Source organism: Hemiscyllium ocellatum, chromosome 16 (assembly GCF_020745735.1).
Source record: "Hemiscyllium ocellatum isolate sHemOce1 chromosome 16, sHemOce1.pat.X.cur, whole genome shotgun sequence".
Classification (NCBI taxonomy): Eukaryota; Metazoa; Chordata; class Chondrichthyes; order Orectolobiformes; family Hemiscylliidae; genus Hemiscyllium; species Hemiscyllium ocellatum.
Genome location: NC_083416.1, coordinates 33400890 through 33422056, shown reverse-complemented (window position 1 = coordinate 33422056; position 21167 = coordinate 33400890). Strand labels below are relative to the sequence as shown.

General features: G+C 41.2%; 1 protein-coding gene across 2 annotated transcripts in view; it reads left to right on the top strand.

Annotated features, from left to right (window-relative positions):
- Window positions 1-21167, top strand: part of slc26a2 (solute carrier family 26 member 2) — a 61016-nt gene that overhangs the window by 12314 nt on the left and 27535 nt on the right. The window contains exon 1 of one of the 2 annotated variants that reach the window (XM_060837118.1): window positions 10167-10238. The exons of the other annotated variant lie outside the window; for it this stretch is intronic. The gene's annotated coding sequence lies outside the window, so the exon portion shown is untranslated. Of the gene's footprint in view, window positions 1-10166; window positions 10239-21167 lie in introns of those variants that run through there. 2 annotated transcript variants of the gene reach the window in all.

Below are 21167 nucleotides of genomic sequence, written 5' to 3'. Positions count from 1 at the left end.
GGCCCATTGTTGCCAGGACAACATGTTTTTTTTGAATGGGTATTAGTATGGTAATTCTTGAAACAGTGGCTTTTCACTGATGTTCACTGAATGGAAGACCCTTAAGTTTTATAGTGAGAGGTTTTGTAGGGGCTGGAGGAGTAAACTACATGGTATGTTAAAGATAATCTGGAGAAACGACAATACTACAAGAATTCCAACCTTTAAAGTTTGAATACAAGAACATTGCACTGAACTGACAGACGTCACTGAACCAATGGGGAGGTGATGCCCTAGTGGTATTATGGCTAGACTATTATCCAGAAACTCGGCTAATGTCCTGAGTTCAAATCCCACCAGAACACATCATGGAATTTGAATTCAATTTTAAAAATCTGGAACAACTAATCTACTGATGACCACGAAATCATTGTCAATTGTCAGAGAAACCCATGTGGTTCACTAGTGTTCTTCAGGGAAGGAAATCTGCCATCCATACCTGGTCTGGCCTACATGTAACTCCAGACCCAAAGCAACGTGGCTGACTTTCAATTGCCATCGAAATGGCCTAGCAATCCACTCAGTTGTATCAACAGCTAAGAAGTCTCAAAGAAATAAACCTGGATGCATTGATCTGGGCTCCAGAAAAGTCAATAGCAGAAACAGTCCTGCAAAGTCCCCCTTACTAACACCTGGGGGCTAGTGACAAAATTGGAAGAACTGTCTCAGAGATTCTTCAAACAACAGTCTGACATAGTCACATTCACGGAATCATACCTTACAGACAATTTCCCAGACATCACCATCCCTGGTTATGTCATGTACAAATCTGGCAGAGGTGGTGAAACACTGGTATGCAATCAGACCCTTGGGAGTCCTTAATGTTGAATCTGAACTGTATTAAGTCTCGTGGCTTCAAGTTAAACATGGGCAAGGAAACCTCCTGCTGATTATAGCATTCTATCCTCCTTCAGCTAATGAATCAGTACTTCTCACTGTTGAACAACACTTAGAGGAAGTACTGAGAATGGCAAGGACACAAACTGTACTCTGGGGGATTTCAATGTTCACCACCAAGAGTGGCATAGCAGCTAGCCAGTCAGACCTAAAGGACATAGCTGCTAGACTGGATCTGCAACACGTGGTGAGGGAACCAACAAGAGGGAAAAATATACTTGACTTCATCCTGACCAAACTGCCAGCTGTAACTTGTCCATGACAGTATTGGCAAGCGGGACTACTGCACTGTCCTTGTGGAGAAAAAGTCCAGCCTTCACACTAGAATAACCTCCATCATACTGTGTAGCACTGTCACTGTGCTACTTGAGACAGACTTCGAGCAGATCTACCAATTCAAGACTGGGCTATGGGCCATCAACAGGAGCAAAATTGTACTCCAGTACAATCTTAACCTCATGGCCTGACATATCCGCCACTGCACCATTAGCATCCAGCCACGGGATCAACAAGTGATCCCCAGCATTACACCTTACTTCAGCCAATTCCATTCACTCTGTAATATCAAGAAATGGTTGGCGACATTAGATATTGCAAAATCTACAGGCCCTGATAACATGCTGGTGACAGTACTGAAGGCCTGTGCTCCAGAACTTATTGCTGTCCCAGCCAAACTCTCTCAACACAGTTACAAAACTGGCATTTATCCAACAATGTGAAAAATTGCCTCGGTATGTCCTACACATAAAAAGCAGGGCAAATCCAAGCCAGCCAATTACTGTCCCACCAGTCTACTCTCAATCATCAGTAAAGCAATGGAAGGTGTTACCAACAATGCTACTAAACAGCACCCATTTTGCAATAACCTGCTCAGTGACGCCCAGTTTGGGTTGTGCCAGGACCACTCAACTTGTGACCACATTACAGCCTTGGTTCAAATGTGGACAAAAGAGCTGAATTCCAGAGTTGAGGAGAGAATGACAGCCCTTGATATCAATGCTGCATTACACATCAAGGAGTTCTGGCAAAACTGAAATCAGTGGGTATGAGGGGGCAAACTCTCCAGTGGTCAGAGTCATACCTCTTAGATAAGAAGGTGTTTGTGGTTGTTGGGGAGCAGTCATCTCAGCTCCAGGACATTTTAACAGGAGTTCCTCAGCATTGTGTCCTGGACTCCAGCATCTTCAGCTGCTTCATCAATGACTGTCCCTCCGTCATAAGGACAGAAATGGGGAAACAAATGAGTTCAGCACCATTTGCGATTCCTCACAAATTGTGATTTGTGAAATGCTCCAAGACCTGGACAATATCCAGGCTTGGGCTTACAAGTGGCAAATAATATTCACGCCACACAAATGTCAGGCTATGACCATCACCACTGTGAGACAATCTAACACAGCCCCTTGACAATCAATGGTGTTCCCATCACTAAATTCCTCACTCTCAACATCCTGGGGGTTGTCATTGCCCAAAAACATAATTCGACTTGCCATATAAATACAATGGCTGCAAGAGCAGGTCAGAGGCTAGAAACCCTGCACTGAGTAACTCACAGTCTGACTCCCCAAAGCCTGTCCATCATCTTCAAGGCCCAAGTCAGGAGTGTGATGGAATACTCCCCACTTGCCTGGATGAGTGCAGCTCCAACAACATCCAAGAAGCATGACACCATCCAGGACAAAGCAGCCGACTTGATTGGCACAACATCCAAAAGCATCCACGCCCTTCACCACTGATGCTCAGCAGCAGCAGTATGCAGTATCTACAAGATTCAGTGCGGAAATTCACCAGACAGCACCTTACAAACCCATGAGCACTTCTAGAAGGACAGAGGCAGCAGATACATGGGAATACCACCATATTTTTCCCTCCAAGTTTCCCTCCAATCAACTCAGTATCCTGATTTGGAAATATATCACCATTCCTTCACTGTCACTATGTCAAAACCCTGGAATTCCCTCCCCAATGGCATTGTGGGTCAACCCACAGAAGGTAGACTGCAGCAGTTTTAGAGGCAGCTCATTACCATCTCAAGGGTACTAGGGACGGGCAATAAATGCGAGCCAGCCATTGAGGCTCACACCCCACAAATGAATTTAAAAAGTTCCACGGTCAAACCTTCTGTGATGTGTTGCATTGTAGTTATCAAATTCATTTTACAATTGATAATTGTCTTTAAAAATTCACAATGAGCTTCTATGTTTTGAGAGATTGGTAATTTTAAATCCTCATATTTTGGCAGTTTTAGTTTAAAACAATGTTTTCTCCTGCCTTCAATTATGACATGATTGCAGTTGAAAATTTGGTTAAACTAAACTTCATGAACGGCGTCCAGATTACATGATCAAGGCAAAGGGAAGGCAACCGTTGCAAATGAAAATTTAGATATCGGTGATTAAACCCAAAACCAAACCTGAAATTGCTGGAAAAGCTCAGCAGGTCTGGCCGCATTTGTGGAGAGAAATGAGAGTTATTGTTGACCAACCCTTCCACTGAACTGATTAAACCCAGATAGATTTGGATTTTGACATAATTCTGTGTGAAATTACTAAACCCTGTGAATTGAGGGATTGCTTTATCAAAACAAAAAGTGAACAATTGAAGAAGTCTGAAAAACCAATTCAAATGCAATGGCTTAAAAGAAATGTTTAAGAATGTGAAAGAAATTGAATGTTTCCAAGTAACCTATGTTTGAAGGATTCAAATCAAAAAATAAAACTCAAGTAGCATTGAAGGGCTGAATAGCTTACTCCTGCTCCTATTTTCTATGTTGCTATGCAAAAATAACAGGAATGGTTCTCGTTTTCTGTCTGTCTGCAAAACAATTGTTCTTGCCATCATTACTATGTTGGACATTGGATCAGAGCTGGTGGGAAAAACAGCTTTGGAGGATTGTCTAATAATTGGATTGAAAGCTTTCAGAACACACCACTGCGAATAAGCAATTTTAAACTGGTCTTTTCCTTTCCATTCCAGTCACAAAGTGCCATTGTCAGCAGCTAATCAAGTGTATCACAACATATGATATATGTGATAATTCCATAATGTCTTCAGTGTAACTCTACCATTAAGAATACCCATATCACAATCTGAAATCACCATATCCACTTTCAGGTCAGTATTATTTGCAATGTGAGGATTTAAGAGAACAGGAACTAAATTCCCTCCTTTTAAAGTGTTAGGCTTTTTGTGAATTCTTTTCACAGGACATGGGTGTTTCTGGCGAGACCAGCATTATTGCCCATTCATGTTGTTAAACTACCTTTTGATAAACCTTTGTACCTGTGTTGCTTGTCTTATAGGAGCTCAATAAATGTTCCTTTATTCAATTGTGTCAAGCAATATATTCAAACTTGGCAACAGAGCAATGCATGCCTTGAACTGTAGACTTTATGAGATTTTGTTGCAGTAACACATAGGACTAGATTTTGAAATTGCTACACAGTAATAAATGGGTTGTGTTGATTTTCCACACAAAGTAGGAATAACCAGTGAAATTGCCAATGAAATAATTTATTTATCTCGTTCCTGCCTCAGGCAACTGTCTGTGTGGAGTTTGCACATTCTTCCCGTGTCTGCGTGGGTTTCCTCCGGGTGCTCCGGTTTCCTCCCACAGTCCAAAGATGTGCAGGTTAGGTGAATTGGCCATGCTAAATTGCCCGTAGTGTTAGGTGAAAGGATAAATGTAGGGGAATGGGTCTGGGTGGGTTGCTCTTCTGAGGGTCGGTGTGGACTTGTTGGGCCGAAGGGCCTGTTTCCACACTGTAAGTAATCTGATCTAATCTAATCTCAATTTACCTTTCAAACTAAATATCTATTCTGAGACTTGAATCATGGATTATCAAAAAAAACATTAAAATGTTGATTAGAAATATTTATTTATCAGAATAAACACACACTGCAATTTACAGAGACAATTTGTATTTTTGGATGTTAATAACATTGTATATATAGCCAGTAATTTAGAATATTTCATTAGCTTTTGCACATCAGTTGTTTAATTCCATTTTGAGTTTCAATATTACTAATTATTTTGTAGCACTAGAATTTATTTGTCAGGAAATTCCATGGATACACTCCTGTTTCATTATCCTATGCATGTGAATAAGGCTTGATTCTAACTCTGCTGAAGTAATGCCAATGAAAAATAAGTTTATCTGATGAATTTCTTGCCCACTATGGTAATATAAACACTTTTCACTGAAAGGAAAACTGCAGACATCTTTCTTAGGGCTGAAGACAAGAGTAGGCTACAATCTGAACGACCCTCCACAGGTTATGTACATCTGAAGTTGTTCCAGCATGGGACTGAGAGTTAATTTGGAGGAGTAATATAGATCCTCAGTACTTGAAATACATATAATTACAAATGTGAAGGTTGTTGTTTATTGCTCAACTTAAAATCATTTAAACAGCAATAGTAAAAAAAAACAAACAAGGTTAAAAAAAAGAACTTTGTCAGACAGGTAATAAACTCATTTATATGATGCAAAGGTTTGTAAAGCACAATTATTTATCTATAGGGTAAAGGTTCATGGTGTCTTCATTACAATGACAGAGAAAAAAAGGGTACAGAATTGCAATATACATGCAACATTCATTTTTTTCATGTTTAAGCAGTCTAGGATGGGCTGGTGCATCAAATTGCTGCTAGACATATTTATTTTGGTACTTCCAAAAATACTTAGAAGAGCCCAGCATGGGAAACAACCTTCATACCAACTGAAGAAAATATATCCAGACTGAAAGGTACTGAAAACATTAAAAAGCTGGGATTGTTTGCAGTGGATGGCTGCATTTTGGAATCCAGGTATTCAAAAGAGTTTTGTTAAAAGCCGTCAGGAATCAACCTGATTGAATTCACTGGAATATTACTAATGTTTGCCCTGTTGCCCAGAGATGTCAACATCGTGAATATGTCAAGGAGCAAATTACTGCCGATGCTGGAGTCTGTACTGAAAGCACAAATGCTGGAAATCACAACAAGTCAGGCAGCATCCGTGGAGCCATCTAAACTCAAAGTAAACTTGCTCTCTCTCCAAAGATGCTGCCTGACTCACTGTGGTTTCCACAATTTTTCTTTTCAGCGCATGTGTTATTGTGGGCTTACAGATCATTTGGAAAGGGATGAGTAGTGAAAAAGATTGTCATAATCCATTTTGGATCAATCACATGGGCTGGATTTTATTGGGAGCTGTGGCTGCTGATCTCATGTAAAAATGCTGGGGCGAGTTTGACTCCATGCTATGGGGCTGTTCTCAGCCAAATAACACTTGAAACAGCATTAATTGGCTTATGATGGTGCAACTGGCCTCATCTAGGTGGAAGTCCTGCACATGAGGGCACTCACATATCAGCAGCATTACTGGGAGCAGTGATTACTGCTGGGGTTGCTTCCAATCCCTAGAGCTACCCATATTTGCAGCTCAATAAAGGTAGCTGAGGAGTGGGTATTACTGGGACTGGGTCTCACTGAGGGATGCAAGGAGGAATAGCAGCCAGGGTGGACAGAGTGAGGTTGGGGGGGGCGGGATCTAAAGATGACAGAAAGTAGAGGATATCTGCAGCTTGGGTAACTCCAGTTGGAAAAGTGGGTGACTCAAGGATACAAGGATTCCCCCGTTGACTCACTTTAATGCCCAAAGCCGAAACAGTGCTATCTACCAGGCTTGCAACACATCCTTGGTTTTCTCTTTGTAGTAATGGCCAGAATTGACTTAAGTGGCCATTAATTGGCTTAGTGCCTCAGGAGATGCAATGGTGGGCATGTAGGTGGGTTTGCCCAACGCCTTGCCCATTTTGCAGAGGCAAGCATACAAGCAGTGGGTAGGAACATAAGGCAATGTTCAGGGTCCTAAATTCTAGGTAATGCTGTAACAGTATCCTTTTCCCCATTACCCTCCATCTTCTAACCTGCTCCCTGGGAATCATAAAGTTAAAATTGTAGGAAGGAAAAGGGGGAGCATATGTGAAGGCAATACCAGGATAGAAGAGCTAAATTCAAAAAGCAGTGTCACAGGGGTTAGGGGTGGCCAATATTCCTCCTGTATTACCAAGCCACATACAGCTCAGACAAACTGATTAGAAACAAATAGTTAACATCTGCGAAAAGGAAAACTATGGAAACTGGCACCAGCAGTGGGACAAAAAGGAATTTTTCAACTGGCACCAACTGAACTAGGTACAAACCAAGATCCTGACTGAGAGCATGAACAGAACCGTAGAAAGGATTTAATCCACTCAGGTAGGAAGAGAGCTTAGAAAGAAACTAAAATAAAAACAAACTACAGAATTAAAGAGGGGATGTGATGCTATTACAGGTTATAAACAGTGTTAATGGGTTTAGGCATTTTACAGGTGGTAGTTAGTCACAAGCCTGCTTCTGGACAGCACAGTGACCTGTCATCCCTGATTGCTGGCACAAACAGAGACTCTGCAGCTTGGCCATACCCACAAGAAAGTTAACTTCTACGGAACCTGTTAGTAGAAGGAGAGGCACGTGCCAATGCACATCCAAAGGTCATAAAAATATAAAACTTAGGAGCAAAAACAAGCCATTTGGTCCACTGATTCTGCTCCGTTATTCAATGAGATCATGACACAACTTAATCAACCACTCCCCATAAGCAAATCCATTCACACCCAAAATGAACCATCTGTGGGTTGCCTCCAATGTCAATATATTTTTCATTTGATAACAGGACCAAACAAGTTTATGGTAATCTAGGTGTGATCTAACTAGTATTTTTAAAGCTTGATCATGATTCTCCTATTTTAAATAAAGGCTAACATTTCATTCATCTTTCCCACAACCTGCTGAACTTGTATGCTCGCTTTTCATGCAGAATGACTCGTAAATTGCTCTGTGCTGCACTATTCTACAGTTTCTTTTCCATTTAAATAATATTTAGCTCTTCTATTTTTCTTGCCAAAGTGCATGACCTCACATTTTCCCACATTATATTCCATCTACCAAGTTCTGCTGAGCTGCAATAATATCCCATGCAAAAGTTTTACGTTGCTACTTAACTTGGCCTCTTGCCTCTCTGCCCCAAGTTTCTCTCTCTACAAATGAGTATTTCCAGTATTATCCATTTTTATTCCAAATTTACAGCAATCACAATATTTTACTTTTAAATGCAATTCCTTTCTGCTCATATAGTTTCAAATTTTCTGTAGAGGAGTGCTGCGCAGAAATGGCTTTTTAATCATCACAGTCTAAAAGAAAGAGCTTATACAAAAGCAGGGGAAGGTAGAGATCCCATGGACCAGAGTAATCTAAACAACAGCAGAGGGATAGAAAAGAAGAGTCCAGATTTACAGAGTATAGATATTCAAAAAGGTTTGAGGGATCTCAAGAACAAAATTAGATGATTTTACAAATATATGAAGGAAATGTGGTGTAAAATTGATCCTTTAACAGGCATATGTGAAATCTCACTTTTCCAAAAAGAATATTAATCATTATCTTAACAATGCTCTCTTGTATCCTTTCTAGCACTGCCATTAGACTGATTGGCCTGTAGTTTCCAGATTTAACCTTGTGTTTTTTTTCAAACAAAGCTGTAACTTTGGCAGTCTTTCAGTCCTCTGGCACCTCATAATCAGGGATAATTGAAAGATTGTAAGCTTGCCTCAAGATGTCAACATACTGCACATTCAAAATATAACAGAAGTAACTTGCTGGTGAACAGAGTTCCTTCAGTGTTCCCATGCACCGTCTCAAAACTCCATGATAAACTATTCACAAATTCAGCTCTGCTAAGTCGCCATGCAAGAAAGACCATGTGAAGAAGAAATACATTTTTGTTGGTAGCACAGTCTTCTCTGGATCAAATATTATGAATTCAAATCTGACTGGGCTTTGGGGCTAACACTCTTGTACCATCTTCCAGAATAAAAATATTGATCTAAGATGCCCTAAATGCTCCCTGAAGTGAACATAAAAATCTCACGGCATCATTTCATGGAGGAGGGGAGCTACTCCAAATTTGCTATCTAACATTTATCCCATAATCAATCAAACAAAGAATGTCAGAAGGAAAAACCACTAAAACATGAGAATGAATTAATTGGTCCAAATACAACTTGTATACCTGAAAATGGACCACTACTGACGTTTCCAAGCTTAGCCAGCTTTTTATTAGTCTTTATTCAGTATTATCAGAATGCTGTGCTAATCTGATATCTGCAAATTGTTGCTTTCCCTCCATTTCAGTGATGATTATGCTGCAAAGTAGTTTTTCTATAAACACTTTACATTATTCTGAGGCATGATATAAAAGCAAGTCTACATTTTTTTTCTCAACGTCTAAACTGGATAACTAACTCAGTTGAAGTTATGTTAATATTCTTTCTTCACCTCAGCTACCCTAATTTCTGTACTTCAAATCAATTAATCCTCCTGTCATGTGCTATCTCCAAAATGACACTTTTGTTTGTTTTAATCCTCAGTGGGCCTCAGCATTTGTTTAACTATATATTCATCATGCTTTGATTATAAAGGATTTTTGGTTTCTCCTTTATGTTGTCTACCAACATCTACTCTTCTCTCTATCCTATAATGTCACATAAATCTGATATAGAAAGCAAAATAGAGAGTGTGGGTAAAAGAATGGAGTTAAGAGACAGATAAAAAAGAGAGAAGGAAAATGCTTGTTAAAATATTTTAAGCCATCCAATAAGGAAAAAAAGCCACACTATTAAAATTAGTTTTCACTGGCAGAGGGATTTTTTTAGCAGTAATTAGGATTTTTTTACTTCATGAAAATATATAATTAATTACAACTGGAATGGACATGAGTGTTTGGTAGAACTCCAGTAGGTAGTTGTGGCACAGCCTCCATTACACAGACAAACTCAGATCAATTTCCTGGTTAATACATTTAAGTGTACATATTCGTACTCATTGGAACTTTTGGCCACTTTATATGTTAATAACAATAAATGTTGAAGTTTGCATTATACGTTTACAGAAAAATCCACTATATGAGATTAAAAATCTGATTTTTTTTCTCTTCAAAGTTGATTTCGTTCTGTATTTGTTTTAGTTGAAAAAACCTGTAAGCCAGATGGAGATTTCAAAAATATTGCTGTGTCGCAAATGAAATGTATACACTCTGCAAAAGTATACGCAAACTATTTGATTTCTTTTTATATTTCTTGCCTAGAGACACAAGCCTAGAAAGAAATGAAGATAGCCATCAAGAAAATTTAGTAGAGCCAGTTGTTACTTTCAGATACTAACTGACACTATAAGCTCCATCCATCAGGATATAAAAGACTGTTCCTGGGAAGAGCTAGTGAGTATCTAAGATGTTCAGTTGTCTTTAAGTCGTCTACTTACCTTTACATTGAACCCAGTGTCTCACAAGAGACTATGTATCTTTGATGTTATGTAATTTATAGGAAGTAATATGTAATAAACCTATTTGTCAAGACCAAGGCCAATCTTCTGTCAAAGGCATTTATGCATGGACATTCTTCCTCACTTGGTAAATTAATGTATATGAGAAAGATTGGTGCCAGTGAATCTATCCAAGGTATTAGGGATGCAGCTAAGGATTCATTCACTGTCTAATAAAATGTAAGCACTTCTGGTTTCAAAATTACAATGCTGCTCAACATGGCCCTCACTCAACTTTTGAGAAAAGATAGAGCAAAAATAAAAAATGTGTATATAGCTTATTTTTCTGAATACAGGAGTGTCTTTTGAAGTTGTTTGATATTGCTGTGCATGAATTTAGGAATTCCATTTTGCAGACATTGGTCACAACAATTTATGTAACCAAATCAATGTGATATTGCCAGGTCAATCAAAGGTAAACCTTGAAGTTTATGTACACGCAAAGCCAGCTGGCTCATTCTTCTTTCAGACCAAGGTAGTTTATTTCCTAATTTAAATGTTAATAGAGGAATTGTGTGATGTGAACATTATATTCACACCAATAAGTCAAAATGATATTTCACAATGCTACAAGATTGAAATTTACCTTTGTAAAGCACCATGCCTTGTAGCTCCTCATAATATATTCAACTTAGTAAGTAAAATACCAAAACTTCAATGTCAAATTGCACTTGAAAGGAAAGTGATGGTTGGATGTCAGTGTAATTCTGACGAGGTCATTGATTTCACTGGTGTTCTTGGTTTTAATGAAATATAAAAATATTGGGTTAATTCAAGGTGTGTAACAATTGATTGTTGACATTTGTGCATGAACATATTGTTTCATTAAGGTTATAAAATTATCCAGGTGGATAAACCCATTAGTACTGTTCACTTAAACTTCCAAATTAGACTGGGTACATGCTGTATGGGGAACATGGATTACTTCCAAATGTTCTTTGCCACAGAGCACTAATACTTCTGTGCTACTGCATTAAAAGGACCAGAGTACAATATTTAGAATCTCATGGAATGTTAAACTATTATTTTTTCTATGATTCATGGAATGCAGTTTTAAAACAAATGACAAGCTTGTATATTTATGTCTTTAAGCAGAATTGAAGGTAGAGATCCCCACATCTCCAGTAATACCTATTCATAAAGTAGTGAAGCACAGAAATACAAGGCGAGTCTTGCACTCCTTTTAGGTGGCAAACCTGGAGGCAGGTAGGGCACTATATTAAACACGATGGTAACATGGGGTTTGTTAAGGCCATCTTTCCATCTCCAACAGAATTAATTTCTAGGCAAAAGAGCACATGGTTTACCCTCTCACCTGATGCATTAAGTGGCCAGCTAAGGGACACTTAGAGCATCAACCTGGAGTGACAGGAATTGACCCAGCTGCAGGAGGACTTTTTGCCATGTAGCATTCCTGACAGACCAAACTGTGCGTCTAAGATTCCAGGGATGTTCCTTTAGTAACAATAATGGTACTCTCTCCTGTGGTACTGCTGAACAAGCTGTTGCCGCTAATTGACAGCTACTCTCACTGGGCAGGACTTTCATTCTTTGGACCTTGATTCCAGACAAAAGTGGCTTCACCACTGCCTGATTGAACCTGCCCAGGAAGACACACTTGTAAATATGTGTCTGACTCCACGTTATTTATGTTGTTGAATTTTCAATGCATTATTAGTTGCTGCAATGGTTGCATCCATTTAGGGACATTGTACTTTCTTTCTGGTCCATTTTGAATGATGAAGGTCTAATGATTCACCATGTATTGTGTCACATCATCAGGTGTGGCATTTGAGTATTTTGACATGTTTAAACTTTGGTTTATGGTTTAAAAATGTTTAAATTTTGTGCATTATTTGCAAAGTCAAGGGCATGGAACATAGCAGATAGTGTTCACTTAATTATCATCTCTCTGAGGCTTATGTCTGAGCAGTATATGCAACTGTGGCTCAGTTGTTAGCACTACTGCGTCACAGCATCAGGGACCTGGGTTTGATTTCACCCTTGGGTGACTGTTTGTGTATTCTCCCCATGTCTGTGTAGGTTTCCTCTTACAGTCCAAAGACATGCAGGTTAGGTGGATTGGCCATGCTAAATTGCCCATAGTGTCTAGAGATGTGGAGTTTAGGTGAGGATACAGGGATAGGATGGGTCTATGTGAGATGCTGTTCGGGTGGTTGGTGTGAACTTGATGGGCCAGATAGCCTGCTTCCACATTGTAGGGATTCAATGAACTCAGTTTTTGTATATTTTGCTAACATCCTCATGGCGTTATCCCATTTGGAGAAGGCGTTAGTGAAATTTGTGCGATATTCTTCCAAATTACACATGCATGTAACTTTCAATGTTGCATGTTGCTTGCTTCTGTCAAGAGCCTGCAGAATTTTTCCTTGTTGGCATTCTGGGTACTGACCCACCAATGCAGCTAGGCCAGCATCCAGACCTGGCCACCAGACACAGCTTCTCACCAACTCCTTCTTTGGTGGAGTTCACCCAGTGTGTGGTGACGATTTTTGCTCAAGACAATCACTCTAACTCCCCGTAATAATGTGCTATCATCTATGGTGATCTGGTCTGGATTGGTCCAGAAAGGTTTCAATTCTGGTTGTGATGGCCTTTTTGTTTCCCCCGTCACCTCCAACTGCTTTTGTTTTACCAGGACAGGATCTTTTTTGTGCCCATCGTCTGATATTGTCAGCGTTGAATGGAAAACTGTCCAGAATGGTTTAAAACCAGAATGGATTCATCCAGTGGTGGCACCACCAGTAGTGTACCTGCGAGTAGGAAGAGGCGCACAGCACATTTGCCACTTGGCCTTCCGGACGGTGTTCCAACTTATAATTGAACACACTTAGACTAAGAGACCACTGTTGAATTTGATTTGAAACTATGAGCAACGCGGCCCTGTTCTCTTTCAATAGTTCTAGCAAGGCTTTGTGGTCCATTCCTGTTGCAAATTTACGGTCATAAAATTATTGGCAGATCTTTCTCACATCAGAGAGCTCTGTCAAACTTTCCTTCTCTATTGGGCTATATCTTCATTTGGCATTAGCCATAGTCTGAGAAATGCACGCTATCGGGCATTCCTGTCTGCTGGACCACCACTATCCTCATACTGTACAGGGAGGCATCACATGTCGTTACAATATTTCACTTGGGATCATAGTGAGCCAACACCTTAGATAGAAATAGCTGATTCTTCACTTCCTTAAAGGATATGTTTTGGCTATGAGGCCATTTCCAAGGCTGCCCCTTACAAAATATATGGTGCCAGGATGGAGGCCAAGTTACATATGATTTTTCTGTACTAATTCCCCAGTCCAAGGAAAGACCTATTCTCTGGTACAGATGTGGGAGCCAGGGCACATTTAATCATCCTCACTTTATCTTCCAACAGGTATAACATAGTCTTCTTGACCCTGCAGCCTAAGTAGATGAATTGAGATGCCTTAAACATGTGTACTTTTTCCCTCCTAAGGCAAACCCCCACCTTGAAGAAACATTTAAGCACTATGTTCAATTCCTCTAAATGCTTGTTGGTCTTTCCGGTTATTAGCACGTCATTCAGATAACTGGTGACCTGGGCTAGACCTTGTAAAATGTTCACCATCATCCTCTACAAAATGGCACAAGCTGCTGAAAGGAGAAAGTGAGGACTGCAGATGCTGGAGGTCAGAGTCGAGAATGTGGTGCTGGGAAAGCACAGCTTGTCAGGCAGCATCTGAGGAGTAAGAGAATCAACGTTTTGGACATACACCCTTCATCAGGAATGAGGTTGATGAAGGGCTTATTCCTGAAGGGTCAATTCTCCTGCACCTCGGATGCTGCCCAACCTGTTGTGCTTTTCCAGCTCCACACTCTAGACAAGCTGATGATACCCCAAAAGGCAGTCTCATATATTGGTACAAACCTTCATGGTTATTAACTGTAGTATACCTCTGTGAATTGTGATCTAATCACAACTGCAAGTACGTATGGCTCATATCCAGCCTCATGAAGGATTGCGCATAGGTCCTCTATTCAAGGGATTGGATCTTTATCGAAATGCGAAAGCGGTTTACCGTTTGTGTGAAATGACCCATCTGGCTTCACAATTGGTATATCTGGTGCTGCCTATCTGGTTTGATGATTCCTTCCCTTTCTAGCCTCCTAATTTCTGCCACTGATTTTGCACACAAGGCAAATGGAACTGGGTGGGCCTTACTGGGTGTAATTGCTTCTTGGTCAACATACAAGGTGGTCTTGGCCCTTTTGATAGTCTCTAGACCTCCCTGAAAATCTTCAGGGTATATATTAGAACATCACTCAGGCAGCTATTTATTAATCGAAAAATGTTGAGCTAATCAAACTAATCTTTCTCAACCAATTTCACCCCATCAAGCTTGGGCCCAAGCCTTTTACTACCATCAGTGATAACGGAACTAATTGATTCTCATAAGAGACCGGAAACAAAGTTGTACCCTTAATCTGTAGGGGTTACCCAGTATAGGTTCTCAGGAGTATAGGTCTTAAGTGAGGACTGCAGATGCTGGAGATCAGAGTCAAGAGCGCATGCTGAAAAAGCACAGCCAGTCTGGCAACATCTGAGGACCATCAGCCCTTCATCAAGAATGAGGGCCATGGGCCAAGGGGGTTGAGAGATAAATTGGAGAGAAGGTAGGGCTGGGGGGAAAGTAGCTGGGGATGTGATAGGTAGATGAAAGTGGGGGTAAAGGTGATAAGTTGGAGAGGAGGGTGGAGCAGATAGGTGGGAAGGAAGATGGACAAGTAGGACGGGTCAAGAAGACAGTGCCAAGTTGGAAACTTGGATCTGTGATAGGTGGGGGGGAAGGGAAATGACAAAATTGCTGAAATCTACATTGATCCCATGTGGTTGGAGAGTCCCAAGGTGGAAGATGAGGCATCTTTCCTCCAGGTGGCAGGTAATAAGGGTATGGCACTGGAGGAGGCCCAGGACCTGCATGTCCTTGGGGGAGTGGGAGGGGGAGTTGGAGTGTTCGGCCATGGGGTGGTGAGATCACTTCATGCGTATGCCTCAGAGATGTTCTCTGCAGCATTCCGGAAGTAGGCGTCCTGTCTCTTCAATGTAGCGGAGACTGCATTGGGAGCAATGGACAATGTAACTGACGTGAGCGGAAATGCAGGTAAATCTTTGACAGATGTGGAAGGCTCATTTGGGGCTTTGGATGGAGGTGAGGGGGAAGGTGTGGATACAGGTTTTGCAATTCTTGCAGTGGCAGGAGAAGGTGCCGGGAGGGGAGGGTGGGTTGGTGCGGGCGTGGACATGACAAAAGAGTAGCGGACGGAATGGTCCTTATGGAACACAGTTGGAGTCTATTTGTAGGTGGCAGAAATCGAATAAGCAGAGCTTGGTGGGATAGAAGGTGAGGACCGGGGGAGCGTTCTGACCTTGTTGCGGTTGGAGGGGTCGGGTTCGAGGGCGGAGGTGTGGGAAGTGGATGAGTTGCACTGCAGGTCATCATCAACCATGTGAGAGGGGAAAAGATCTTTGAAGGAGGCCATCTGGTATGTTCTATGGTGGAATTGGTCCTCCTAGGAACAGATGTAGAAGAGGTGGAGGAATTTGGAATAAGGGACAACATTTTTACAGGGGGCAGGGTTGGAGGAGGTGTAGTCCAGGTAGCTGTGGGAGTCAGTGGGTTTGTTGTCGATGTCCGTGTTGAGTCGTTCACAGTTAATGGAGATGGAGGGGACCAGGAAGGAGCGGGAGGTGTTTGAGATAGTCCAGGTGAACTTAAGGTCGGCATGGAAAGAGTTCGTGAAGTTGATGAACTTTCAACAGCCTCATTGGAACATGAGGTGGAGCCGATACAATTAGTTTATACCATGCAGGTGTAGTTCTCAGACTGGCCAAGGTCTTACACAAGGTTAAAAAAAAACCCAAGTTTTTCTCTCCTTATAGCTCGTACCCTCTAATCCAGGAAGCTTCCTGGTAAATGTCTTCTGCACTCTCTCCAAAGTCTCCACAGCCTTCCTGTAATGTGGCGACTGGAATTGAATGCAATACTTGAAGTGTGTCAAATCATATAAACCTGCAACATGACATCCAGACTCTTGTACTCAATTCCCTGACCAATAAAATCAAGCATGCCATCCATCTTCTTGACCACCCTATCTACTTGTGCTTTCAGCGGGCTTTGGATTTAAACCCCGAGATCCCTCTGTTTGTCAATGCTGTTCAGGGTTTTGCCATTAACAATATATTTTTCCTTAACATTTGTTCTCCAAAAAGTGCAACACCTAACACTTACCTGGATTAAACTCCATCTGCCATTTCTCCACTCATATCTGCAACTGATTTATATATCTCTGTATCCTACACTATCCACAACTCCACTGATCTTTGTATTGTCTGGAAACTTACTAATCCAACCAGCTACATTTTCATCCAAGTCATTTATATCACAACCAACAGAGGTCCCAGTACAGATCCCAACAGAACATTACTAATCACAGACCTCCATCCTGAGAAGCAACTTTCAACCACTCTGCTCTGCCTTCTATGAGCAAGCCAATGCTGAATCTGCGTGGCCAAGTTAACATGAATCCCATGTATTGTAATCCTCTGAATGAGCCTACCCTGAGGGACCTTGTCAAAAGCCTTACTAAAATCCATGTAGACAACATCCATTGGTCTACCCTCATCAATCATCTTTGACACCTCCTTGAAAAATTAAAGCAAGTTAATAAGATATAAGTTGCCCTGCATAAAGCCTTGCTGACTGTCCCTAATTAGACCATGTTTTTCCATTTGGATTGGTTCTGGTTTGGATGTTTTAAGCAATGTAACTGTTCCAAATGAAATGTAGGTGGACTTTTGAGGGTGTGCACTCTCTTGGATACCAGCATATGAGTTCTCCTACTCAATTCAGGCCAATGGGACTCATTTGCCATTTTAACCATTTGGCCATTTCTTTGTTTTGAGGTTTTGCTGTGGGCTGAACTAGGGTCCCTCAGCTCCAGATAAGGCTATGCAATTGTTTTCACTCAAGTAGTATTTCCCAAGTTCAGTTGGCCTAGTGAGGTGTCCAATAGCATAGCCTGTAACTCATATGCTCCATTTGTTGTATTTTCTAATTACAAAGTGAGTGGTAGTGCTTGTTTAAAATCCTGTTGGACTTCAGCTAGTAAGCAGTTTTGCATGGTCACATCATTAATCCCAAAAACCAAACATTTTCTCATCATCTCACTTATGGTTAAACATGCCTCTGCCAATTATCACAATCTCATTAAAAATCCCAATATGGATTCCCCTGGTTTTCTCATTACTGCTGAAATACCTCCATGAAGGCTGGAGTCCTGTCACCAAGTCACCCTTCATTTACACGTGCATAGTACAAAACTCTGACCCAGCTTGCTCAGAGCAGGCTTCTAGAGCAAACAGAACCTCTGACACTCCTGTTTATATCTGTCAGCTAGGGGTCCTTGATCAAACCAGGTTAACAGCTTCAATCAGGGAATTCTTATTACACAACATCCACCTGACTGACCTCGTTACAAACACAAGAGAGCTCTGAGTTCCCAGCCACCAGCAGTTGCTGACCTGCTGAATAGAGTAAATAAGATGTTTAATTTGGTCTGGAAATATTTTGTATTCATTCACAGAGCAACACTGGCCAGGTCAGTTTTTATTGTTCATCCTTAATTGTCCAGAAAGCAGGTGAGAGTCTGCCACTTTGTTGTGGGTCTGGAGTCACATGTAGGCCGGGCCAGGAAGGATGGGTTTTTCTGACAATCAGCATGGTTTCATGATCATCATTGGACTCTTAATCCCAGATTTTTATTCAATTCAAATTCCACCAACTGCCACAGCAGGACTTAAACCCTGATCCTAGGGCATTACCTGAGTCTCTGGATTAAAAATCTATAGATAAAACCACCAGTCCATCCCTATATCTAATGGCCATGAGGATATGATGGGACTGTCTACCACATTGCATCATCTGTTGCTGCTCCATCTGCACCATCTACTCCCTCTACTCCCTCATCACCAGCATCATTTGCCCTTTTAAAGAATCCATCTGGCTTCTTCATCTTCCCCTGTGAAAATATTTCCCCTTTGCTGAGTGAAGTTGTGCACAATGCAGCAGACCACAATAAGTCTGGACACACTTTCTAGTGTTCTACCTGAGTGCTCCAAATAGTGGAACCTCAAGCCTCGCAGTCAGTTCTCTTGTTGTCTATTGTTGAGGCACAGACACCATTACCATATTTTGCCTCAGCTACATTTTGCAGATTCCACACTGATGTCATTAGTTAGGTCTTCTATGGGTATTCCCTATCACCATTTGCTCTTCTGAACAGGGCATTGATAAACTTACTGATGCATTGGTGAGTGGTAGAGAGGGATAATACACACACATCCCAATGGAGTAATGGAAAGAATGACAGGCAAAGAAGTCCAATTCCATGGTGACTCTCAAATCTATCAAGTTAAAAATCACACAACACAGTGGGCGGCACGGTGGCACAATGGTTAGCACTGCTGCCTCACAGCGCTTGAAGACCCGGGTTCAATTCCCGACTCAGGCGACTGACTGTGTGGAGTTTGCACGTTCTCCCCGTGTCAGCGTGGGTTTCCTCCGGGTGCTCCGGTTTCCTCCCACAGTCACAAAGATGTGCGGGTCAGGTGAATTGGCCATGCTAAATTGCCCGTAGTGTTAGGTAAGGGGTAAATGTAGGGGTAGGGGTGGGTTGCGCTTCGGCGGGTCGGTGTGGACTTGTTGGGCCGAAGGGCCTGTTTCCACACTGTAAGTCTAATCTAACCAGCTTATAGTCCTACAGGTTTAATTGGAAGCACTTGCCTTCAGAGCACTGCTCCTTCATCAGGTGGGTGTTGAGTACAAGATCCAACTCAAATCTATCAGCATTGGATCATTTCCCAGTCATTGAGGCACAGGTCTTTTTGGACGAGCTGGAATGACAAGTGAATGACAGCAACTGATCTGGTTGAGGTGCACTTTGAACAAATTGCCCAGAATGATCTGCTCGTCATAAATGTTTGAGCTTTCTGTCCTTTCCTGATCACTTTTGCCCAATGTGGAAATTCTGTTTACCACCAGATAGAGCGTAGCCTCTACCCACCCATTGTTATCAATGCCATCTTGAAGACTGTCCAGATTACTTATTGTAGATACAGTCATGTGTACAGACATTGTAGCAGCAAACTTGGAACTTGAAGTCATGATCGTACACTTTCCTTTAATCACTATTGAGCTTGTCACCATCACCCTTGACCCTTGGTCCAATAGCCTTGCCTTGAAGTAAGATAAGTTCCTTATCAGCCCCATATCAGCTGTCACCATTATGCTTCCCCTTGGCACAGTGACACTTCCCTCCACCCACCTCACTCTTAACTACTAACCATGCACTTCCAATATTATTTAACTTTGTACAGTTTTGTTTGTTTGTTGATGGGATCTGACATACCCAGCATTTTTTGCCCATTGTTAATTATCCTTGAAACCAGTAGTCAAGAATATTGCAGTCAGTCTGGAAGCACATGTAGGTCAGATCAGGTAAAGACATTAGGCTTCTTTCCCAAAAGGGCCAAATGGGTTTTCCCAAATATTGTTACAAGCTTACCAGTAATGGGAGTCACATTTCAATTCCCAATTTAATTTTTATTTTATGTTATTTGTTGAATTTAAGTTCTACTAGCTGCCATTGTCGGATTTGAACCTACGTCCCTGGAGCCTTGGAGCAAAAATCATCTTGAATGTTAGAGAAGGCTCGATGGGCTAAATGGCCCGAGCCTGCTCCTATTGTATATGTTTCTATATTATACTCGTTCCAACTCCAGTACATTAATTCACCTGATGCACGCTACCTATATACATTTGTAGATCCAGAGGCATATATTTCTTGTTTGTGCGTTATTTAATTTGGGAGCTGCAATTCATTCTCTTGAGATTACCTTCTAAGGAGCAAGCACAACATTAAAAACACATGCAAAAGAACTTCCAGGTGCTTACAGTCAAACATCTGAGAACTTAGTATCTAAGTTGCATCCCTCCTTTGGGAAGGTGATTTTTGGTCCCTATTCAAAGTTCTCTTGCCCACCAAGATTTCCACCCTAAGAACAACACAAAATTCTGCCCAATTCTTCAGGTCAAGTGATTTTTTCATGAGAATTCTGATGAATTTATTCAACCAGAAATGTAAATTTTATTTCTCTTCACATGCACTGCCTGATCTATTGGGTATTTTCAGATACTTATGTCTTTGTTCCAGCATCTGTATTATGCCACTGTTACTTACTGTAGGGTTATCCCCTTCAGCTCAGCAGCTGTGTACATTTTAATGTTAAAAATTTTGGAGGAGCAAATTTTTGCAGGTACTGGGATCTGTACTGAAAACAACAAATGCTGGAGATCGCAGCTGGCCAGGCAGCATTCATGGAGAGAGAGCAAGCTAACGTTTCGAGTTTAGATAACTTGTCGATTAAATATATTGAAGTTGTTGCGAGGGTTCTTAAAGGTGGAGACACTCTCTCTCTGCTTTATCTGAAGTGGCAGACCCAGCTTCATCTGTACTGAAATTCCTCCTATTGCTCCTCCTGTTTCAAGAACCCATCTACTATTTATAACTGAATTGTGAACCCGCATGGTTTTGTGCAGGGAAAGTCATGTCTTACAAACTTAATATAATTCTTTGAAAAGGTGACAAAAGTGATTGATGATGGAAGGGATGTAGATGTCATATACATGGAATTCAGTAAGGCATTTGGTAAGGTTCCCCATGGTAGACTAATGAAGAAGGTGAAATCGCATGGGGTCCAGGCTGTCCTAGCTAGATGGATAGA